This window comes from Leuresthes tenuis, unplaced genomic scaffold, assembly GCF_036924035.1.
Source record: "Leuresthes tenuis unplaced genomic scaffold, fLeuTen1.0.hap1 SCAF_34, whole genome shotgun sequence".
NCBI classification, from domain to species: Eukaryota; Metazoa; Chordata; class Actinopteri; order Atheriniformes; family Atherinopsidae; genus Leuresthes; species Leuresthes tenuis.
Window position 1 is genome coordinate 653,738 of NW_027325388.1, and position 25,413 is coordinate 679,150.

The window sequence follows — 25,413 nt, forward strand, 5'->3', positions numbered from 1 at the left end:
AAATGTTTTTAATAATTAGTAAAACCATATGCTGTAAAAACCTGGTTCATTATTGCTTCCATCCCTCCTGTTGAGACATGACATGGTCCGTGGCTCAATACTGCAGCATATTTAAACAAATTCTTTGGCAGTATGGTTTTCCTTCCGGTCATTCATACGAGTCTATTGTAGATGGCAATTGAATAACATCTAATAATGCTAAAATATTTGTAGTTTATACATTTAGCTGTGGATGTCAACATACCTGTTTTTCCAATGCTGTGTTAACACATGTACAGTTGAGAAGGCATACTGACTGTCAGTGTAAACGTTAACAACCTTTTTGTTATTTAATTTACAAGCTTCAGTTAAAGCTACCAATTCGACTGCTTGAACAGAGTAATTTTTTGGTAGTGGTTGTTTTAAGAAAACTTCAGTTTCTGTTACTACTGCAAATCCTGTAGCATTTGTGCCATCAGGGTTTTTTTCTTTGATCTGTTGAATAAATATAGTTATTTCTGCATTTTCATAATGTATATCAGTTAAGTCTGGCCTGGGTAAAACACTGATGGTTATTTCTGACATGCAATCATGAGGCTTTCCATCTGTGGGGTAGGTAGCAGTGTGGATGGATTAAGTGTAGCACATCTCTCGACAACAAGGTGTGGCTGTGAAAGAAGAACTGTTATGTAGGAGAGATGTCTGGTAAAGATATTTTGTTAAGTAACCATATCACAGCCACTGCATGAGGTACCTTAAGTGTTAATGGGTGAAATAACACCATTATTGTTGATGCCTGCACTGCCAATGGCTTCTGGCCATTGATTCAAAAGTACGATCTCGTCCCTTTTTCCCCTTTCAGTGGACACTGGCCCCTAATTACCGCAATTCAGCAGGGGGTCTTTCATTAGGAGTACTGGACTCCCCCGTGCACGGTTTCAGCTCCGACCCTGGACAGCGGAAAAAACGTTGAGATCTGGTTTGAGGACCCAATTGTTGAGAAAAGTCTCTCAATGAGACTCAGAGTTGCTGGAGTCAGTTAATGCAAAGGTTTAATCTTGCAGCAAGTTCAAGAATGTGTGTGTGTATGGGTGTATGTGTGCGAACGTGTGTGAGTTTGTGTGTGTGAGAGTTTAAAGAACCTGTAATCCACAGGCAGGCCTTAACTAGTATGGCACGGGTCCAGCCTGTCTCATCTTTTTTGGAAGGTCCAGCGCTCGGCCGTAACCCTTCTGTCTGTTTGGACTCTCACATACATTCGGTTAATCATAGAAAAACGAGAACAAAACTTTTTAGCCCCTTAAATTCATAAAACAGACATGGTGCAGTTATTTCCATTGTAGAAAATAAGAGTAATCACCACCATTCCTATAAATTCTGGATATTCTAACAATCTGAATCTTTTTTAAATGTTCGATGAAGCCCTTTGCTGTTCTGTTTAGAGACTCAGCTGATCATAAACCAAGTTTTGCTCTTGAACCAAGCTTCTAAACTCTTCACCTTTTTCATTTCTCAGTTAGTATTCACTTTAAAACTGATTAAAAGAAAAATTAAATGAATGCCTATCAACAAATGTGGGATCTAAACTCTAGTGCTTCCTCTAAAATAATTTCCTTTCTCAATTCAGAAATGTGTGTGTGTAAGTCACAACACCCGTGACACCAAAACGGCTTTCTTTTCTCTCTTTTCTCTACACTCTGCACTGTGAGCACACACAACAAATCAGAAAGGCTTTTTTCTCTCTTTTCTACATTATGGACTGTGGGGACACAAAACCGCTCTCTCTTTTTTTTTTTTTGATTGTGTGCCAGGGCGTTGTCTCACGTATTAGATTATGCTTAAGATACGAATGAGTTTATCAGTCACATCAGAATCCATATATACTGATCCTCCCGTAATAAAATGGTCGGATCTTATCAAACACACTTTGTTTCTTGTGACAAGTCAGCGAAACAGCGTATACACGTCAAGACACTGAATCAAGTTTGCCACAAGAACTCATAAGTTTGGCAGTATTGCTCTGCCGTCAGCAATCATACACCCATTTTATTTTCATGAGACATGTGCAGGCACCTGTTCATCTACTGTTCTATCACTATGAATTAGTTTATCTATTATCAATAAGGATACTTCTACAACTACTATCAAAGTATGTCCGGACTTCTTATGTTGTCAGTTGCTATATATGAATAAGTGGGTTGCTACTGAAAAGCATTAAGCATGTCACACAGCCCAAACATATAACATTTCAGGACACACCACACAGTTAACAACCACAGTGAAGCGTGTCAAAGCCCAAACATGTAACATTCAACAGGACACTTACACAACACATTCAAATCAAACAGTCAGACAACATACAAGAACCTATACCCCAGCCGGCATTGCTCCCTGCCTATTTTCCTACAACTCACTATGTGTGTGCACACCTTTATTCACAAACTCTTCAACTTATACTCTTTTACCGAAGCTGCTACAGCTCGATTGGCCAAATACCCTTAGATCCTATTTCGGTGAATTTGACATCTGCCTTGCATGTAACAGATTAGCGGTTTAGCAGTTTTAATTTAGTTTGAGTGAAGGAATTCATTTTATAGCAAAATCCGAAATCGTGAAGAACTCATGGAAGTAAGCTTATTCTCGGATTCCTGAATCTTTAGATTTGCTCTTTCTTTTACTGCAAAGTACAACGTTGAGCAGCACTAATGAGTTGTTTCTATTTTTGGCAGGCTTTACCTTTGCGGATGAAGCCCTTTCTGTCTGTGCAAAAGAAATCTTGTTACTGTGCAGAGTGACTTCTCTGAGTAGAGTCGCCTTACTTGTTGCGACTGTGCCAATGTTCGAAGCTGGAGTGCAAAGTTGTTGCTTGAATGGTGCTCGCTGGAGCGTGCGGTAGTGTAAAGTTATACCATTTAAAAGGGCTGAAGAGTGCTCAGTGCAGCGGGTGGGCCGAGGTGCAAAGTGACACTATGGCCATAAAAAGAACACCGCTACAAGTGCGCATTGTGCCAGGAAGGGCCCTCGGACGTGAACCAGTGGACAGTTATCGCTTCTCGGCCTTTTGGCTAAGATCAAGTGTAGTATCTGTTCTTATCAGTTTAATGTCTGATGTGTCCTCTATGCGAGGACTACATATTAAATGGATTTGTATCAATAGGAGTTGAAAAAGGAGCTTGCTCCGTTCACTCCAAGCATCGACCCGGTACTGTAGTGCCCCTGGGAACGGTGCGCTCTCCTCTGCTCTTGTGAAAAAGCAAACAGCGGTGCAGGATGGAGGTTTCAGGGAGCCCAAGATGAAACTTTCTTTTAGTCTGCTGAGAAAAGAGAGTGAATGCGAAGTAGACTTTAACACGGCTCTGGGAGCGAGCCGAGTGCGGGCTAACCAGGCGAATTGCTTGAAAGAAACGCGACACCGAATGAGCGGTCAGAACAAAACCTCAATACGGTGTTCCTGTGGTGTTTTTATAAAATGCGGTGAAAAAAAAGGTGTGAATGCCCCATAGAAAACTAAAAGGTGGAGCGGAAGTGTTCGGCTGCAAGAAGGTGTGAATGTCCGACTATATTTGGTGAAAAGCAGGTGAAGCAAGGTCTGAATGCCCAACCTTACATCATCAAAAGCGAGATCAGAGGTTTTTGGCTGCAAGAAGGCCATAGTTTGCCAAAAGTGGGTAAGGTGCGAATGACAAACTAAATATCAACAAAAGGGGGGGCGGAGGTCTTCGGATGCAAGTGGGTGTGAATATCCCACCATAGAAGTATGGTGGAGAGGAAGCTGTGAATGGCCGACCATAGTTTGCAAAAAGCGGGTGAGAAAAGGTGCGAATGTCCAACCATACATGATCAAAACAGGGAGCGGAGGTGTTTGGCTGCGACAAGGTGTGAATGTCCACCCATAATTAATGAAAAGCGGGCAACAAGTAGGTTCGAATGCCATACCATACATCATCAAAAGCAGGAGTGGATGTGTTCGGCTACAAGAAGGTTTGAATGTCCGAGCATAGTTTCTAAAAAGCTGGTAAGAAAAGGTTCGAATGCCTGAACATACATCATCAAAAGCAGGACTGGATGTGTTCGGCTACAAGAAGGTTTGAATGTCCGACCATAGTTGGTAAAAAGTGGGTATGAAAAGGTTCGAATGCCCAAGTTCGGCTGAAAAAAACTGTGTTCGGCTGCAAAAAGGTGTGAATGTTTGACTAAAGTTTGTAAGACAAGGTTCGAATGCCTGACAATGTATGATCAAAAGCGGGAGCGGAGGTGTTCAGCTGCAAGAAGGTCTAAATGTCCATCATTAATTGCTAGAAAACATGAAAGAAAATTTTCGAAAATCAATCTGCACATGATCATAAGTGGGAGAGGAGGTGTTCAGCTGCAAGAAGGTGTGAATGTCCTACCATAATTGCTGAAAAATGTGTTAGAAACGGTAAGAATTCCGGACCATACATCATCAAAAGCTAGAGAGGTGGTGTTCGGCTGCAAGTAGGTGTGAATGTCTGACTAAAGTTCAAATATATTAACAAAAGCGGGAGGAGAGGTCTTCGGATGAGTGGTTGAGAATTTCCAACCATAATCTATAAAATGCGGTGAAAAAAAAGGTGTGATAGAAACCTAAAAGGTGGAGCGGAAGTGTTCGGCTGCAAGAAGGTGTGAATGTCCGTCTATAGTTGGTGAAAAGCAGGAAAAGCAAGGTCTGAATGCCCAATCTTACATCATCAAAAGCGAGATCAGAGGTGTTTGGCTGCAAGAAAACGGGTAAGGTGTGAATGACCGACTAAATATCAACAAAAGTGGGGGCGGAGGTCTTCGGATGCAAGTGGGTGTGAATATCCCACCATACAAGTATGGTGGAGAGGAAGCTGTGAATGTCCGACCATGGTTTGTAAAACGCGGGTAAGACAAGGTGCGAATGTCCGACAATGTATGATCAAAAGAGGGAGCGGAGGTGTTCGGCTGCAAGGTCTGAATTTCCAACCATAATTTGTAAACACCGTTGAAGAAAAGCCTCGAAAGCCCGACTATACACCATCAAAAGCGGGAGCAGAGGTGTTCAGCTGCAAGAAGGTCTGAATGTCCACCAATAATTACTGAAAAATGGGTAAGAAGAGGTGTGAATGCCCAACTATACATCATCAAAAGCAGAAGTGGATGTGTTCGGCCACAAGAAGGTTTGAATGTCCGACCATAGTTTGTAAAAGGCGGGTAAGAAAAGGTTTGAATGCCCGAACATACACAATCAAAAGAGGGAGCGGAGGTGTTTCGCTGCAAGAAGGTGTGAATGTCCGAGCATAGTTTGTAAAAAGCGGGTAAGAAAAGGTTCGAATGCCCGAACATACACCATCAAAAGAGGGAGCGGAGGTGTTCCGCTGTAAGAAGGTGTGAATGTCCAACCATAGTTGGTAAAAAGCGGGTAAGAAAAGGTTAAAATACCCGACTCTACACAATCAATAGCGGGAGCGGAGTTGTTCGGCTAAAAGAAGGTGTGAAAGTCCGACCATGGTTTGTAAAAAGCGGGTAAGAAAAGGTTCGAATGCAAAAATATACACCATCAAAAGCGGAAGCCGAGGTGTTCGGCTGCAAGTAGGTCTGAATGTCCACCCATAATTAATGAAAAGCGGGCAACAAGTAGGTTCGAATGCCCAACCATACATCAACAAAAGCAGGAGTGGATGTGTTTGGCTACAAGAAGGTTTGAATGTCCAACCATAGTTTGTAAAAAGCGGGCAAGAAAAGGTGCGAATGCCCGAAAATACACCATCAAAAGAGGGAGCGGAGGTGTTCCGCTGTAAGATGGTGCGAATGTCCGACCATAGTTGGTAAAAAGCGGGTAAGAAAAGGTTCGAATGCCCGAATATATACCATCATAAGCGGAAGCGGAGGTGTTCGGCTGCAAGAAGGTGTGAACGTCCGACCAAAGTTTGTAAAAAGCAGTTAAGAAAAGGTTTGAATATCCAACCAAACATAATCAAAAGTGGGAGCAGAGCTGTTCGACTGCAAGTAGGTGTGAATTTCCACCCATAATTCCTGAAAAATGGGTAAGAAAAGGTGCGAATGCCCAACCATACATCATCAAAAGAAGAAGTGGATGTGTTCTGCTACAAGAAGGTTTGAATGTCCGACCATAGCTTGTAAAAAGTGGGTAAGAAAAAGTTCGAATGCTCGAACATACACCATCAAATTTGGGAGCGGAGGTGTTCCGCTGTAAGACGGTGTGAATGTCCGACCATAATTGGTAAAAAGCGGGTAAGAAAAGGTTAAAATACCCGACTCTACACAATCAATAGCGGGAGCGGAGTTGTTCGGCTACAAGAAGGTGTGAAAGTCCGACCATGGTTTGTAAAACGCGGGTAAGACAAGGTGCGAATGCCCGACAATGTATGATCAAAAGAGGGAGCGGAGGTGTTCGGCTGCAAGGTCTGAATTTCCAACCATAATTTGTAAACACCGTTGAAGAAAAGCCTCGAAAGCCCGACTATACACCATCAAAAGCGGGAGCAGAGGTGTTCAGCTGCAAGAAGGTCTGAATGTCCACCAATAATTACTGAGAAATGGGTAAGAAAAGGTGTGAATGCCCAACTATACATCATCACAAGCAGAAGTGGATGTGTTCGGCCACAAGAAGGTTTGAATGTCCGACCATGGTTTGTAAAAGGCGGGTAAGAAAAGGTTTGAATGCCCGAACATACACAATCAAAAGAGGGAGCGGAGGTGTTTCGCTGCAAGAAGGTGTGAATGTCCGAGCATAGTTTGTAAAAAGTGGGTAAGAAAAGGTTCGAATGCCAGAACATACACCATCAAAAGAGGGAGCGGAGGTTTTCCGCTGTAAGAAGGTGTGAATGTCCGACCATAGTTGGTAAAAAGCGGGTAAGAAAAGGTTAAAATACCCGACTCTACACAATCAATAGCGGGAGCGGAGTTGTTCGGCTAAAAGAAGGTGTGAAAGTCCGACCATGGTTTGTAAAAAGCGGGTAAGAAAAGGTTCGAATGCAAAAATACACACCATCAAAAGCGGAAGCCGAGGTGTTCGGCTGCAAGTAGGTGTGAATGTCCACCCATAATTAATGAAAAGCGGGCAACAAGTAGGTTCGAATGCCCAACCATACATCAACAAAAGCAGGAGTGGATGTGTTTGGCTACAAGAAGGTTTGAATGTCCGAGCATAGTTTGTAAAAAGCGGGTAAGAAAAGGTGCGAATGCCCGACAATGTATGATCAAAAGAGGGAGTGGAGGTTTTCGGCTACAAGAAGGTTTGAATGTCCAACCATAGTTTGTAAAAAGCGGGTAAGAAAAGGTGCGAATGCCCGAAAATACACCATCAAAAGAGGGAGCGGAGGTGTTCCGCTGTAAGATGGTGCGAATGTCCGACCATAGTTGGTAAAAAGCGGGTAAGAAAAGGTTCGAATGCCCGAATATATACCATCATAAGCGGAAGCGGAGGTGTTCGGCTGCAAGAAGGTGTGAACGTCTGACCAAAGTTTGTAAAAAGCAGTTAAGAAAAGGTTCGAATATCCAACCAAACATAATCAAAAGTGGGAGCAGAGCTGTTCGACTGCAAGTAGGTGTGAATTTCCACCCATAATTCCTGAAAAATGGGTAAGAAAAGGTGCGAATGCCCAACCATACATCATCAAAAGAAGAAGTGGATGTGTTCTGCTACAAGAAGGTTTGAATGTCCGACCATAGCTTGTAAAAAGTGGGTAAGAAAAAGTTCGAATGCTCGAACATACACCATCAAATTTGGGAGCGGAGGTGTTCCGCTGTAAGACGGTGTGAATGTCCGACCATAATTGGTAAAAAGCGGGTAAGAAAAGGTTAAAATACCCGACTGTACACAATCAATAGCGGGAGCGGAGTTGTTCGGCTACAAGAAGGTGTGAAAGTCCGACCATGGTTTGTAAAACGCGGGTAAGACAAGGTGCGAATGCCCGACAATGTATGATCAAAAGAGGGAGCGGAGGTTTTCGGCTGCAAGGTCTGAATTTCCAACCATAATTTGTAAACACCGTTGAAGAAAAGCCTCGAAAGCCCGACTATACACCATCAAAAGCGGGAGCAGAGGTGTTCAGCTGCAAGAAGGTCTGAATGTCCACCAATAATTACTGAGAAATGGGTAAGAAAAGGTGTGAATGCCCAACCATACATCATCAAAAGAAGAAGTGGATGTGTTCTGCTACAAGAAGGTTTGAATGTCCGACCATAGCTTGTAAAAAGTGGGTAAGAAAAAGTTCGAATGCTCGAACATACACCATCAAATTTGGGAGCGGAGATGTTCCGCTGTAAGACGGTGTGAATGTCCGACCATAATTGGTAAAAAGCGGGTAAGAAAAGGTTAAAATACCCGACTGTACACAATCAATAGCGGGAGCGGAGTTGTTCGGCTACAAGAAGGTGTGAAAGTCCGACCATGGTTTGTAAAACGCGGGTAAGACAAGGTGCGAATGCCCGACAATGTATGATCAAAAGAGGGAGCGGAGGTTTTCGGCTGCAAGGTCTGAATTTCCAACCATAATTTGTAAACACCGTTGAAGAAAAGCCTCGAAAGCCCGACTATACACCATCAAAAGCGGGAGCAGAGGTGTTCAGCTGCAAGAAGGTCTGAATGTCCACCAATAATTACTGAGAAATGGGTAAGAAAAGGTGTGAATGCCCAACTATACATCATCACAAGCAGAAGTGGATGTGTTCGGCCACAAGAAGGTTTGAATGTCCGACCATAGTTTGTAAAAGGCGGGTAAGAAAAGGTTTGAATGCCCGAACATACACAATCAAAAGAGGGAGCGGAGGTGTTTCGCTGCAAGAAGGTGTGAATGTCCGAGCATAGTTTGTAAAAAGTGGGTAAGAAAAGGTTCGAATGCCAGAACATACACCATGAAAAGAGGGAGCGGAGGTGTTCCGCTGTAAGAAGGTGTGAATGTCCGACCATAGTTTGTAAAAAGCGGGTAAGAAAAGGTTAAAATACCCGACTCTACACAATCAATAGCGGGAGCGGAGTTGTTCGGCTAAAAGAAGGTGTGAAAGTCCGACCATGGTTTGTAAAAAGCGGGTAAGAAAATGTTCGAATGCAAAAATACACACCATCAAAAGCGGAAGCCGAGGTGTTCGGCTGCAAGTAGGTGTGAATGTCCACCCATAATTAATGAAAAGCGGGCAACAAGTAGGTTCGAATGCCCAACCATACATCAACAAAAGCAGGAGTGGATGTGTTTGGCTACAAGAAGGTTTGAATGTCCGAGCATAGTTTGTAAAAAGCGGGTAAGAAAAGGTGCGAATGCCCGACAATGTATGATCAAAAGAGGGAGTGGAGGTTTTCGGCTACAAGAAGGTTTGAATGTCCAACCATAGTTTGTAAAAAGCGGGTAAGAAAAGGTGCGAATGCCCGAAAATACACCATCAAAAGAGGGAGCGGAGGTGTTCCGCTGTAAGATGGTGCGAATGTCCGACCATAGTTGGTAAAAAGCGGGTAAGAAAAGGTTCGAATGCCCGAATATATACCATCATAAGCGGAAGCGGAGGTGTTCGGCTGCAAGAAGGTGTGAACGTCCGACCAAAGTTTGTAAAAAGCAGTTAAGAAAAGGTTCGAATATCCAACCAAACATAATCAAAAGTGGGAGCAGAGCTGTTCGACTGCAAGTAGGTGTGAATTTCCACCCATAATTCCTGAAAAATGGGTAAGAAAAGGTGCGAATGCCCAACCATACATCATCAAAAGAAGAAGTGGATGTGTTCTGCTACAAGAAGGTTTGAATGTCCGACCATAGCTTGTAAAAAGTGGGTAAGAAAAAGTTCGAATGCTCGAACATACACCATCAAATTTGGGAGCGGAGGTGTTCCGCTGTAAGACGGTGTGAATGTCCGACCATAATTGGTAAAAAGCGGGTAAGAAAAGGTTAAAATACCCGACTGTACACAATCAATAGCGGGAGCGGAGTTGTTCGGCTACAAGAAGGTGTGAAAGTCCGACCATGGTTTGTAAAACGCGGGTAAGACAAGGTGCGAATGCCCGACAATGTATGATCAAAAGAGGGAGCGGAGGTGTTCGGCTGCAAGGTCTGAATTTCCAACCATAATTTGTAAACACCGTTGAAGAAAAGCCTCGAAAGCCCGACTATACACCATCAAAAGCGGGAGCAGAGGTGTTCAGCTGCAAGAAGGTCTGAATGTCCACCAATAATTACTGAGAAATGGGTAAGAAAAGGTGTGAATGCCCAACTATACATCATCACAAGCAGAAGTGGATGTGTTCGGCCACAAGAAGGTTTGAATGTCCGACCATAGTTTGTAAAAGGCGGGTAAGAAAAGGTTTGAATGCCCGAACATACACAATCAAAAGAGGGAGCGAAGGTGTTCCGCCATAAGAAGGTGTGAATGTCCGACCGTAGTTGCTAAAAAGTGGGTAAGAAAAGGTTAAAATACCCGACTGTACACAATCAATAGCGGGAGCGAATGTGTTCGGCTACAAGAAGGTGTGAAAGTCCGACCATGTTTTGTAAATAGCGGGTAAGAAAAGGTGCGAATGCCCGACAATGTATGATCAAAAGAGGGAGCGGAGGTTTTCGGCTAAAAGAAGGTCTGAATGTCCAACCATAATTTGTAAAAACCGGGGAAGAAAAGGCTCGAAAGCCCGACTATACACCATCAAAAGCGGGAGCAGAGGGGTTCAGCTGCAAGAAGGTCTGAATGTCCATCAATAATTGCTAGAAAACATGAAAGAAAATTTTCGAATATCAAACCGCACATGATCATAAGTGGGAGCGGAGGTGTTTAGCTGCAAGAAGGTGTGAATGTCCACCCATAATTCCTCAAAAATGGGTAAAAAAAAGGTGCGAATGCCCAACCATACATCATCAAAAGCAGGACTGGATGTGTTCGGCTACAAGGTTTCAATGTCCGAGCATAGTTTGTTAAAAGCGGGTAAGAAAAGGTTCGAATGCCCGAACATACACCATCAAAAGAGGGAGCGGAGGTGTTCAGCCATAAGAAGGTGTGAATGTCCGACCGTAGTTGGTAAAAAGCGGGTAAGAAAAGGTTAAAATGGCCGTCTGTACACAATCAATAGCGGGAAGGGATGTGTTCGGCTACAAGAAGGTGTGAAAGTCCGACCATGTTTTGTAAAAAGCGGTTAAGAAAAGGTGTGAATGCCCGACAATGTATGATCAAAAGAGGGAGCGGAGGTTTTCGGCTGCAAGAAGGCCTGAATGTCCAACCATAATTTGTAAAAACCGGGGAAGAAAAGGCTCGGAAGCCCGACTATACACCATCAAAAGCGGGAGCAGAGGTGTTCAGCTGCAAGAAGGTCTCAATGTCCATCAATAATTGCTAAAAAACATGAAAGAAAATTTTCGAATATCAAACCGCACATGATCATATGCGGGAGAGGAGGTGTTCAGCTGCAAGAAGGTGTGAATGTCCACCCATAATTCCTGAAAAATGGGTAAAAAAAGGTGCGAATGCCCAACCATACATCATCAAAAGCAGGTGTGAATATCAGATCATAATTTGCAAAAACCTGATGAGAAATGGTGAGAATGCCCGACTATACACCATCAAATGCGGGAGCGGAGGTGTTCGGCTGTGAGTAGGTGTGAATGTCCGACCATACTTGCTGAAAAAAATGACAAAGCAGTTTTCACTTGGTTTGAGTGAAGGATTTCATTTTATATAGAAATCCGAAATTGTGTAGAACTCGTGGAAATAAGTTTATTCTCGGATTCCTAAAGGTTTAGTGTTGTTCTTTGGTATACTGCAAAGTAATACTTTTTATTTTGTTGAAACCGATTCAGACATGGATAAATATCAAGGAAAAAGCAGTTTTAACTTGGTTTGAGTGAAGGAATTCATTTTATATCAAAATCCGAAATTGTGTAGAACTCGTGGAAATAAGTTTATTCTCGGATTCCTAAAGGTTTAGTGTTGTTCTTTGGTATACTGCAAAGTAATACTTTCTATTTTGTTGAAACCGATTAAGTTAAAACTGCTTTGTCCTTCATATTTATCCATGTCATAATAGCTTTAAACAAAAAAGAACGTTGTACTTTGCAGGATAGGAAAGAACAACACTAAACCTTTAGGAATCCGAGAATAATCTTCTTTTCACGAGTTCTACACAATTTCGGATTTTGATATAAAATGAATGCCTTCACTCAAACCAAGTTAAAACTGCTTTGTCCTTCATATTTATTCATGTCTAAATAGCTTTAAACAAAAAAGAACGTTGTACTTTGCAGGATAGGAAAGAACAACTCTAAACCTTTTCAGGAATCCGAGAATAAGCGTCGATTGACGAGTTCTACACAATTTCGGATTTTGATATAAAATGAATTCGTTCACTCAAACCAAGTTAAAACTGCTTTTGTCCTTCATATTTATCCATGTCTGAATAGGTTTCAACAAAAAAGAAAGTATTACTTTGCAGTATACCAAAGAACAACACTAAACCTTTAGAAATCCGAAAATAAGCTTCTTATCACCAGTTCTACACAATTTCGGATTTTGATATAAAATGAATTCCTTCACTCAAACCAAGTTAAAACTGCTTTGTCCTTAATATTTATCCATGTCTGAATAGGTTTCAACAAAAAAGAAAGTATTACTTTGCAGTATACCAACGAACAACACTAAACCTTTAGGAATCCGAGAATAAGCTTCTTTTCACCAGTTCTACACAATTTTGGATTTTGATATAAAATGAATTCCTTCACTCAAACCAAGTTAAAACTGCTTTGTCCTTCATATTTATCCATGTCTGAATGGGTTTCAACAAAATAGAAAGTATTACTTTGCAGTATACCAAAGAACAACACTAAACCTTTAGGAATCCGAGAATAAGCTTCTTTTCACCAGTTCTACAAAATTTTGGATTTTGATATAAAATGAATTCCTTCACTCAAACCAAGTTAAAACTGCTTTGTCCTTCATATTTATCCATGTCTGAATCGGTTTCAACAAAATAGAAAGTATTACTTTGCAGTATACCAAAGAACAACACTAAACCTTTAGGAATCCGAGAATAAACTTATTTCCACGAGTTCTACACAATTTCGGATTTCTATATAAAATGAAATCCTTCACTCAAACCAAGTGAAAACTGCTTTGTCATTTTTTTCAGCAAGTATGGTCGGACATTCACACCTACTCACAGCCGAACACCTCCGCTCCCGCATTTGATGGTGTATAGTCGGGCATTCTCACCATTTCTCATCAGGTTTTTGCAAATTATGATCTGATATTCACACCTGCTTTTGATGATGTATGGTTGGGCATTCGCACCTTTTTTTTACCCATTTTTCAGGAATTATGGGTGGACATTCACACCATCTTGCAGCTGAACACCTCCTCTCCCGCATATGATCATGTGCGGTTTGATATTCGAAAATTTTCTTTCATGTTTTCTAGCAATTATTGATGGACATTGAGACCTTCTTGCAGCTGAACACCTCCGCTCCCGCTTTTGATGATGTATAGTCGGGCTTTCGAGCCTTTTCTTCCCCGGTTTTTACAAATTATGGTTGGACATTCAGACCTTCTTGCAGCCGAAAACCTCCGCTCCCTCTTTTGATCATACATTGTCGGGCATTCGCACCTTTTCTTAACCACTTTTTACAAAACATGGTTGGACTTTCACACTTTCTTGTAGCCGAACACATCCCTTCCCGCTATTGATTGTGTACAGTCGGGTATTTTAACCTTTTCTTACCCGCTTTTTACCAACTACGGTCGGACATTCACACCTTCTTATGGCGGAACACCTCCGCTCCCTCTTTTGATGGTGTAGGTTCGGGCATTCGAACCTTTTCTTACCCGCTTTTTACAAACTATGCTCGGACATTCAAACCTTCTTGTAGCCGAACACATCCAGTCCTGCTTTTGATGATGTATGGTTGGGCATTCGCACCTTTTTTTTTACCCATTTTTGAGGAATTATGGGTGGACATTCACACCTTCTTGCAGCTGAACACCTCCTCTCCCACTTATGATCATGTGCGGTAGGATATTCGAACATTTTTTTTCATGTTTTCTAGCAATTATTGATGGACATTCAGACCTTCTTGCAGCTGAACACCTCCGCTCCCGCTTTTGATGGTGTATAGTCGGGCTTCCGAGCCTTTTCTTCCCCGGTTTTTACAAATTATGGTTGGACATTTAGACCTTCTTGCAGCCGAAAACCTCCGTTCCCTCTTTTGATCATACATTGTCCGGCATTCGCAACTTTTCTTACCCGCTTTTTACAAACCATGGTCGGACTTTCACACCTTTTAGTAGCCAAACAACTCCGCTCCCGCTATTGATTGTGTACAGTCGGGTATTTTAACCTTTTCTTACCCGCTTTTTACCAATTATGGTGGGACATTCACACCTTCTTACAGCGGAACACCTCCGCTCCCTGTTTTGATCATTTATGGTCTGGCAATACTACCTTTTCTTACCCGTTTTTGAGTTATTATGGCTGGACATTCACAGCTTCTTGCAGCCGAACACCTCTTCTCCCTTTTTTGATGATGAATGGTCCGGCATTCTTACCTTTTCTAACACATTTTTCAGCAATTATTGTTGGTCATTCACACCTTTCTCATCAGCTTTTTACAAATTATGATCTGACATTCACACCTACTTGCAGCCGAACACCTCGGCTTCCGCTTTTGATGGTGTATATTTTGGCAATCGAACCTTTTCTTACCCGCTTTTTACAAACCATGGTCGGACTTTCATACCTTCTTTTAGCCGAACAACTCCGCTCCCGCTATTGATTGTGTAGAGTTGGGTATTTTAGCCTTTTCTTACCCGCTTTTTACCAACTATGGTCGGACATTCACACCTTCTTACAGCGGAACACCTCCGCTCCCTCTTTTGATGGTGTATGTTCTGGCATTCGAACCTTTTCTTACCCACATTTTACAAACTATGCTCGGACATTCACACCTTCTTGCAGTGAAACACCTCCGCTCCCTCTTTTGATGGTGTATGTTCGGGCATTTGCACCTTTACTTACCCGCTTTTTACAAACTATGGTCGTACATTCAAACCTTGTAGCCGAAAACCTCCACTCCCTCTTTTGATCATACTTTGTCGGGCATTCGCACCTTTTCTTACCCGCTTTTTACAAACTATGCTCGGACATTCAAACCTTCTTGTATCCAAACACATCCACTCCTGCTTTTGTTGATGTATGGTTGGGCATTCGAACCTACTTGTTGCCCGCTTTTCATTAATTATGGGTGGACATTCACACCTTGTCACAGCCAAACACCTCCGCTCCCTCTTTTGATCATGTATGGTTGGACATTCGCACCTTTTCTCACCCGCTTTTTGCAAACTATGGTCGGCCATTCACAGCTTCCTCTCCACCATACTTGTATGGTGGGATATTCACACCCACTTGCATCCGAAGATCTCCGCCCCCACTTTTGTTGATATTTAGTCGGTCATTCACACCTTACCTGTTTTCTTGCCGCCAAACACCTCTGATCTCGCTTTTGATGATGTAAGATTGGGCATTCAGACCTTGCTTTTCCTGCTTTTCACCAACTATAGATGGACATTCACACCTTCTTGCAGCCGAACACTTCCGCTCCACCTTTTAGGTTTCTATCACACCTTTTTTTTCACCGCATTTTATAGATTATGGTTGGAAATTCTCAACCACTCATCCGAAGACCTCTCCTCCCGCTTTTGTTAATATATTTGAACTTTAGTCAGACATTCACACCTACTTGTAGCCGAACACCACCTCTCTAGCTTTTGATGAGGTATGGTCCGGGATTCTTACCGTTTCTAACACATTTTTCAGCAATTATGGTAGGATATTCACACCTTCTTGCAGCTGAACACCTCCTCTCCCACTTATGATCATGTGCGGATTGATTTTCGAAAATTTTCTTTCATGTTTTCTAGCAATTAATTATGGACATTTAGACCTTCTTGCAGCTGAACACCTCCGCTCCCGCTTTTGATCATACATTGTCAGGCATTCGCACCTTGTCTTACCCGCTTTTTACAAACTTTAGTCGAACATTCACACCTTTTTGCAGCCGAACACAGTTTTTTGCAGCCGAATTTGGGCATTCACACCTTTTCATACCCACTTTTTACCAACTATGGTCGGACATTCACACCGTCTTACAGCGGAACACCTCCGCTCCCTCTTTTGATGGTGTATGCTCGGACATTCAAACCTTCTTGTAGCCGAACACATCCACTCCTGCTTTTGATGATGTATGGTATGGCATTCGAACCTACTTGTTGCCCGCTTTTCATTAATTATGGGTGGACATTCACACCTTGTCGCAGCCAAACACCCTGTTTCGATCATGTATGGTTGGACATTCGCACTTTTTCTCACCCGCTTTTTGCAAACTATGGTCGGCCATTCACAGCTTCCTCTCCACCATACTTGTATGGTGGGATATTCACACCCACTTGCATCCGAAGACCTCCGCCCCCACTTTTGTTGATATTTAGTCGGTCATTCGCACCTTACCCGCTTTTGGCAAACTATGGCCTTCTTGCAGCCAAAAACCTCTGATCTCGCTTTTGATGATGTAAGGTTGGGCATTCAGACCTTGCTTCACCTGCTTTTCACCAAATATAGTCGGACATTCACACCTTCTTGCAGCCGAACACTTCCGCTCCACCTTTTAGTTTTCTATGGGGCATTCACACCTTTATTTTCACCGCATTTTATAAAAACACCACAGGAACACCGTATTGAGGCTTTGTTCTGACCGCTCATTCGGTGTCGCGTTTCTTTCAAGCATTTCTCCTGGTTAGCCCGCACTCGGCTCGCTCCCAGAGCCGTGTTAAAGTCTACTTCGCATTCACTCTCTTTTCTCAGCAGACTAAAAGAAACTTCCATCCTGCACCGCTGTTAGCTTTTTCACAAGAGCAGAGGAGAGCGCACCGTTCCCAGCGGCACTGCAGTACCGGGTCGATGCTTGGAGTGAACGGAGCAAGCTCCTTTTTCAACTCCTATTGATAAAAATCCATTTAATATGTAGTCCTTGCATAGACATATCACATATTAAACTGATAAGTACAGATGGATTATGTGCAATTAGTAAAGAGAGTAGAGGACGATCTCTCTCGTTGGAAGTCCTTACCTATATCACTTATGGGGAGAGTTACAACCATTAAAATGATGATACTACCAAAAGTTAACTATTTGTTCTCAATGATCCCCATAAAACCATCTGCTACTTGGTTTAAGTCACTAGATTCATGCATCTCCAAATTTCTGTGGAAAAACAAACCACCACGTATTAGTTTAAAAACCCTACAGAAGACCAAGGACAGTGGTGGATTAGATTTACCTCATTTTCAGCACTATTCCTTAGCCAATAGGTTACAATATATATCAAAATGGTTTAAACCTTGTTGTTGTCACAGTTCCCAGAGACGTTGTAATCGTTGAGGATTCTATATTCAACCCCTCATTAGAGGCACGTGTTGCAGATTGATGACACTGAATCTTCTTCTCTGTTCATTGCTGGCATCATTCCCAGCATCGTAAGTGTTCGTGGCATTGTTAGCCTCTTCTTCTGGATCTTGATATCGAGCATCCTTTTGTATTTCTGGTTTGTAAGTCCTCTCTCTTCGTTCACCGGAGTCTTCGTCTCTTTGTCCTTGAGTTTGGTGATTTTTTCTTCTTTTGATGCCTTGACACAGTGTGACAGGTGATACCACATGGGAGATCCTTTAACTTGGACTGCTGTCCCTGTGCTGCGAAATGGCTGTGCTGCTCAAATGGTCTCTCCTTCATCATATACACAGTTATTTATACATCACCTTCCACCATGAAGCGTTGTCCCTTTTTGTTTCTCTCTTTGTTCTTAAAATGCTGTTATAAATGTCTAAACCAATCCATTAAACTAGATCATTTTGGCAGTAAAGCGATCTACAATGTGCTTGGTCGCAAAGCTGCTCATCTGTGGTAAACAGCTCTTCAGAAAGGCATTCTTCAATTGATTTCACTCATTTTATGTAATAATTTTGTGATTTCCTACAAAACTACACTTCTTCTCCCATCTGTCTGAGTATTTAATATTGTCTGGGTCCCGTTAAAACATGTATTTTTCCCATCTAATTCCTTGTTTCCTTTAAAACAAGTATTCCCCATTTTCTATCCCTTCAGTAGCCAACCAGTTTGTATGGAGTACACTGGAGCAACTTGACTGATCAGTAAAACACTGCTTTTGTTGTCACCGCAAGGCTTCCCCCGTCGGTTGTTTCACTGAGACACTACTGAGTAACTACAACTCAACACAGTTTATACACATAACATTCATATACATACTAACAAACAAACAAACAATAATTTATCGCAATTTTCTCATCTCTGTTTGAACGTACACCCAGGTAAATATTCCTGTAGTCTTCTCATACCGACTATGGACCCATTCATTGTTTAACTTCACTGTTTTGCAAATCCTAATTGAATATTACACATTGACATTGAACTTTACTGGATAAGCAGGTCTTCATTGCATTCAGCAGCCTATATGTGAGCATTTATGTGTAAGCTGTTCTTCTTTGCATTTATCAGCAGCAAGCAATTCTTCACTGCACATGCATATGTAAATAGTAAAACAATTCCAATGTGTTAGCGAAACCTTCTATATCACAGTGGTTTCTAAGGTCTATTTTAAGTTCTTTGCCATCAGTGAGATGACATTGTTTACAAAGTGTGTCAAATTATCACTGAAGATCTTTTCAGGAATTTCAAATCTAGAAATGAGTTATTTTACGCGTGATTTTGCTACTGAGAGTGCATCTGCTTGTGCACATGGAAATATTTCAGACCATTTGGTAAAAACCTCTGTTGTCACTGAGCAGAATCGTTTCCCTTAACATTAATTTAGTTCAATGAAATCTACAAAATAATGAAATAATGAAATCCAAACAAATATGTTGAAAAAGATACACTGGCTTAGGGAATTATCTTTGTTTTGGTCTTAGATTGCCCTGTGGAATGTATTTTGCACATATTTGACCTGCTAGACAAAACTTTATTCATTTATTTATTCAAAAAAAATGTTTTTAATAATTAGTAAAACCATATGCTGTAAAAACCTGGTTCATTATTGCTTCCATCCCTCCTGTTGAGACATGACATGGTCCGTGGCTCAATACTGCAGCATATTTAAACAAATTCTTTGGCAGTATGGTTTTCCTTCCGGTCATTCATACGAGTCTATTGTAGATGGCAATTGAATAACATCTAATAATGCTAAAATATTTGTAGTTTATACATTTAGCTGTGGATGTCAACATACCTGTTTTTCCAATGCTGTGTTAACACATGTACAGTTGAGAAGGCATACTGACTGTCAGTGTAAACGTTAACAACCTTTTTGTTATTTAATTTACAAGCTTCAGTTAAAGCTACCAATTCGACTGCTTGAACAGAGTAATTTTTTGGTAGTGGTTGTTTTAAGAAAACTTCAGTTTCTGTTACTACTGCAAATCCTGTAGCATTTGTGCCATCAGGGTTTTTTTCCTTGATCTGTTGAATAAATATAGTTATTTCTGCATTTTCATAACGTATATCAGTTAAGTCTGGCCTGGGTAAAACACTGATGGTTATTTCTGGCTTTCCATCTGTGGGGTAGGTAGCAGTGTGGATGGATTAAGTGTAGCACATCTCTCGACAACAAGGTGTGGCTGTGAAAGAAGAACTGTTATGTAGGAGAGATGTCTGGTAAAGATATTTTGTTAAGTAACCATATCACAGCCACTGCATGAGGTACCTTAAGTGTTAATGGGTGAAATAACACCATTATTGTTGATGCCTGCACTGCCAATGGCTTCTGGCCATTGATTCAAAAGTACGATCTCGTCCCTTTTTCCCCCTTTCAGTGGACACTGGCCCCTAATTACCGCAATTCAGCAGGGGGTCTTTCATTAGGAGTACTGGACTCCCCCGTGCACGGTTTCAGCTCCGACCCTGGACAGCGGAAAAAACGTTGAGATCTGGTTTGAGGACCCAATTGTTGAGAAAAGTCTCTCAATGAGACTCAGAGTTGCTGGAGTCAGTTAATGCAAAGGTTTAATCTTGCAGCAAGTTCAAGAATGTGTGTGTGTATGGGTGTATGTGTGCGAACGTGTGTGAGTTTGTGTGTGTGAGAGTTTAAAGAACCTGTTATCCACAGGCAGGCCTTAACTAGTATGGCACGGGTCCAGCCTGTCTTATCTTTTTTGGAAGGTCCAGCGCTCGGCCGTAACCCTTCTGTCTGTTTGGACTCTCACATACATTCGGTTAATCATAGAAAAACGAGAACAAAACTTTTTAGCCCCTTAAATTCATAAAACAGACATGGTGCAGTTATTTCCATTCTAGAAAATAAGAGTAATCACCACCATTCCTATAAATTCTGGATATTCTAACAATCTGAATCTTTTTTAAATGTTCGATGAAGCCCTTTGCTGTTCTGTTTAGAGACTCAGCTGATCATAAACCAAGTTTTGCTCTTGAACCAAGCTTCTAAACTATTCACCTTTTTCATTTCTCAGTTAGTATTCACTTTAAAACTGATTAAAAGAAAAATTAAATGAATGCCTATCAACAAATGTGGGATCTAAACTCTAGTGCTTCCTCTAAAATAATTTCCTTTCTCAATTCAGAAATGTGTGTGTGTAAGTCACAACACCCGTGACACCAAAACGGCTTTCTTTTCTCTCTTTTCTCTACACTCTGCACTGTGAGCACACACAACAAATCAGAAAGGCTTTTTTTCTCTCTTTTCTACATTATGGACTGTGGGGACACAAAACCGCTCTCTCTTTTTTTTTTTTTTTGATTGTGTGCCAAGGCGTTGTCTCACGTATTAGATTATGCTTAAGATACGAATGAGTTTATCAGTCACATCAGAATCCATACATACTGATCCTCCCGTAATAAAATGGTCGGATCTTATCAAACACACTTTGTTTCTTGTGACAAGTCAGCGAAACAGCGTATACACGTCAAGACACTGAATCAAGTTTGCCACAAGAACTCATAAGTTTGGCAGTATTGCTCTGCCGTCAGCAATCATACACCCATTTTATTTTTATGAGACATGTGCAGGCACCTGTTCATCTACTGTTCTATCACTATGAATTAGTTTATCTATTATCAATAAGGATACTTCTACAACTACTATCAAAGTATGTCCGGACTTCTTATGTTGTCAGTTGCTATATATCAATAAGTGGGTTGCTACTGAAAAGCATTAAGCATGTCACACAGCCCAAACATATAACATTTCAGGACACACCACACAGTTAACAACCACAGTGAAGCGTGTCAAAGCCCAAACATGTAACATTCAACAGGACACTTACACAACACATTCAAATCAAACAGTCAGACAACATACAAGAACCTATACCCCAGCCGGCATTGCTCCCTGCCTATTTTCCTACAACTCACTATGTGTGCGCACACCTTTATTCACAAACTCTTCAACTTATACTCTTTTACCGAAGCTGCTACAGCTCGATTGGCCAAATACCCTTAGATCCTATTTCGGTGAATTTGACATCTGCCTTGCATGTAACAGATTAGCGGTTTAGCAGTTTTAATTTAGTTTGAGTGAAGGAATTCATTTTATAGCAAAATCCGAAATCGTGAAGAACTCATGGAAGTAAGCTTATTCTCGGATTCCTGAATCTTTAGATTTGCTCTTTGTTTTACTGCAAAGTACAACGTTGAGCAGCACTAATGAGTTGTTTCTATTTTTGGCAGGCTTTACCTTTGCGGATGAAGCCCTTTCTGTCTGTGCAAAAGAAATCTTGTTACTGTGCAGAGTGACTTCTCTGAGTAGAGTCGCCTTACTTGTTGCGACTGTGCCAATGTTCGAAGCTGGAGTGCAAAGTTGTTGCTTGAATGGTGCTCACTGGAGCGTGCGGTAGTGTAAAGTTATACCATTTAAAAGGGCTGAAGAGTGCTCAGTGCAGCGGGTGGGCCGAGGTGCAAAGTGACACTATGGCCATAAAAAGAACACCGCTACAAGTGCGCATTGTGCCAGGAAGGGCCCTCGGACGTGAACCAGTGGACAGTTATCGCTTCTCGGCCTTTTGGCTAAGATCAAGTGTAGTATCTGTTCTTATTAGTTTAATGTCTGATGTGTCCTCTATGCGAGGACTACATATTAAATGGATTTGTATCAATAGGAGTTGAAAAAGGAGCTTGCTCCGTTCACTCCAAGCATCGACCCGGTACTGTAGTGCCCCTGGGAACGGTGCGCTCTCCTCTGCTCTTGTGAAAAAGCAAACAGCGGTGCAGGATGGAAGTTTCAGGGAGCCCAAGATGAAACTTTCTTTTAGTCTGCTGAGAAAAGAGAGTGAATGCGAAGTAGACTTTAACACGGTTCTGGGAGCGAGCCGAGTGCGGGCTAACCAGGAGAATTGCTTGAAAGAAACGCGACACCGAATGAGCGGTCAGAACAAAGCCTCAATACGGTGTTCCTGTGGTGTTTTTATAAAATGCGGTGAAAAAAAAGGTGTGAATGCCCCATAGAAAACTAAAAGGTGGAGCGGAAGTGTTCGGCTGCAAGAAGGTGTGAATGTCCGACTATATTTGGTGAAAAGCAGGTGAAGCAAGGTCTGAATGCCCAACCTTACATTATCAAAAGCGAGATCAGAGGTTTTTGGCTGCAAGAAGGCCATAGTTTGCCAAAAGTGGGTAAGGTGCGAATGACCGACTAAATATCAACAAAAGTGGGGGCGGAGGTCTTCGGATGCAAGTGGGTGTGAATATCCCACCATAGAAGTATGGTGGAGAGGAAGCTGTGAATGGCCGACAATAGTTTGCAAAAAGCGGGTGAGAAAAGGTGCGAATGTCCAACCATACATGATCAAAACAGGGAGCGGAGGTGTTTGGCTGCGACAAGGTGTGAATGTCCACCCATAATTAATGAAAAGCGGGCAACAAGTAGGTTCGAATGCCCAACCATACATCATCAAAAGCAGGAGTGGATGTGTTCGGCTACAAGAAGGTTTGAATGTCCGAGCATAGTTTGTAAAAAGCGGGTAAGAAAAGGTTCGAATGCCTGAACATACATCATCAAAAGCAGGACTGGATGTGTTCGGCTACAAGAAGGTTTGAATGTCCGACCATAGTTGGTAAAAAGTGGGTATGAAAAGGTTTGAATGCCCAAAATCGGCTGAAAAAAACTGTGTTCGGCTGCAAAAAGGTGTGAATGTTTGACTAAAGTTTGTAAGACAAGGTTCGAATGCCTGACAATGTATGATCAAAAGCGGGAGCGGAGGTATTCAGCTGCAAGAAGGTCTAAATGTCCATCATTAATTGCTAGAAAACATGAAAGAAAATTTTCGAAAATCAATATGCATATGATCATAAGTGGGAGAGGAGGTGTTCAGCTGCAAGAAGGTGTGAATGTCCTACCATAATTGCTGAAAAATGTGTTAGAAACGGTAGGAATGCCGGACCATACATCATCAAAAGCTAGAGAGGTGGTGTTCGGCTGCAAGTAGGTGTGAATGTCTGACTAAAGTTCAAATATATTAACAAAAGCGGGAGGAGAGCTCTTCGGATGAGTGGTTGAGAATTTCCAACCGTAATCTATAAAATGCGGTGAAAAAAAAGGTGTGATAGAAACCTAAAAGGTGGAGCGGAAGTGTTCGGCTGCAAGAAGGTGTGAATGTCCGTCTATAGTTGGTGAAAAGCAGGAAAAGCAAGGTCTGAATGCCCAATCTTACATCATCAAAAGCGAGATCAGAGGTGTTTGGCTGCAAGAAAACGGGTTAGGTGTGAATGACCGACTAAATATCAACAAAAGTGGGGGCGGAGGTCTTCGGATGCAAGTGGGTGTGAATATCCCACCATACAAGTATGGTGGAGAGGAAGCTGTGAATGTCCGACCATGGTTTGTAAAACGCGGGTAAGACAAGGTGCGAATGTCCGACAATGTATGATCAAAAGAGGGAGCGGAGGTATTCGGCTGCAAGGTCTGAATTTCCAACCATAATTTGTAAACACCGTTGAAGAAAAGCCTCGAAAGCCCGACTATACACCATCAAAAGCGGGAGCAGAGGTGTTCAGCTGCAAGAAGGTCTGAATGTCCACCAATAATTACTGAAAAATGGGTAAGAAAAGGTGTGAATGCCCAACTATACATCATCAAAAGCAGAAGTGGATGTGTTCGGCCACAAGAAGGTTTGAATGTCCGACCATAGTTTGTAAAAGGCGGGTAAGAAAAGGTTTGAATGCCCGAACATACACAATCAAAAGAGGGAGCGGAGGTGTTTCGCTGCAAGAAGGTGTGAATGTCCGAGCATAGTTTGTAAAAAGTGGGTAAGAAAAGTTTCGAATGCCCGAACATACACCATCAAAAGAGGGAGCGGAGGTGTTCCGCTGCAAGAAGGTGTGAATGTCCGAGCATAGTTTGTAAAAAGCGGGTAAGAAAAGGTTTGAATGCCCGGACATACACCATCAAAAGAGGGAGCGGAGGTGTTCCGCTGTAAGAAGGTGTGAATGTCCAACCATAGTTGGTAAAAAGCGGGTAAGAAAAGGTTAAAATAACCGACTCTACACAATCAATAGCGGGAGCGGAGTTGTTCGGCTAAAAGAAGGTGTGAAAGTCCGACCATGGTTTGTAAAAAGCGGGTAAGAAAAGGTTCGAATGCAAAAATATACACCATCAAAAGCGGAAGCCGAGGTGTTCGGCTGCAAGTAGGTCTGAATGTCCACCCATAATTAATGAAAAGCGGGCAACAAGTAGGTTCGAATGCCCAACCATACATCAACAAAAGCAGGAGTGGATGTGTTTGGCTACAAGAAGGTTTGAATGTCCGAGCATAGTTTGCAAAAAGCGGGTAAGAAAAGGTGCGAATGCCCGACAATGTATGATCAAAAGAGGGAGTGGAGGTTTTCGGCTACAAGAAGGTTTGAATGTCCAACCATAGTTTGTAAAAAGCGGGTAAGAAAAGGTGCGAATTCCCGAACATACACCATCAAAAGAGGGAGCGGAGGTGTTCCGCTGTAAGATGGTGCGAATGTCCGACCATAGTTGGTAAAAAGCGGGTAAGAAAAGGTTCGAATGCCCGAATATATACCATCATAAGCGGAAGCGGAGGTGTTCGGCTGCAAGAAGGTGTGAACGTCCGACCAAAGTTTGTAAAAAGCAGTTAAGAAAAGGTTCGAATATCCAACCAAACATAATCAAAAGCGGGAGCAGAGCTGTTCGACTGCAAGTAGGTGTGAATTTCCACCCATAATTCCTGAAAAATGGGTAAGAAAAGGTGCGAATGCCCAACCATACATCATCAAAAGAAGAAGTGGATGTGTTCTGCTACAAGAAGGTTTGAATGTCCGACCATAGCTTGTAAAAAGTGGGTAAGAAAAAGTTCGAATGCTCGAACATACACCATCAAAATTGGAAGCGGAGGTGTTCCGCTGTAAGACGGTGTGAATGTCCGACCATAATTGGTAAAAAGCGGGTAAGA

At 42.1% G+C, this 25,413-nt stretch overlaps 2 non-coding genes and 1 pseudogene across 2 annotated transcripts; 2 read left to right on the plus strand and 1 right to left on the minus strand.

Annotated features, from left to right (window-relative positions):
* The first annotated feature begins 3,024 nt into the window (after nucleotides 1-3,024).
* On the plus strand, nucleotides 3,025-3,215 carry LOC140285307 (U2 spliceosomal RNA). The gene has a single exon (XR_011910401.1). It is a non-coding gene; the product is annotated as a U2 spliceosomal RNA (small nuclear RNA).
* A 13,641-nt stretch (nucleotides 3,216-16,856) lies between these two features.
* LOC140285237 (U2 spliceosomal RNA) lies at nucleotides 16,857-17,033 on the minus strand (annotated as a pseudogene).
* Nucleotides 17,034-22,007: 4,974 nt separating this feature from the next.
* Nucleotides 22,008-22,198, plus strand: LOC140285320 (U2 spliceosomal RNA). The gene has a single exon (XR_011910413.1). It is a non-coding gene; the product is annotated as a U2 spliceosomal RNA (small nuclear RNA).
* The last annotated feature ends 3,215 nt before the right edge of the window (nucleotides 22,199-25,413 follow it).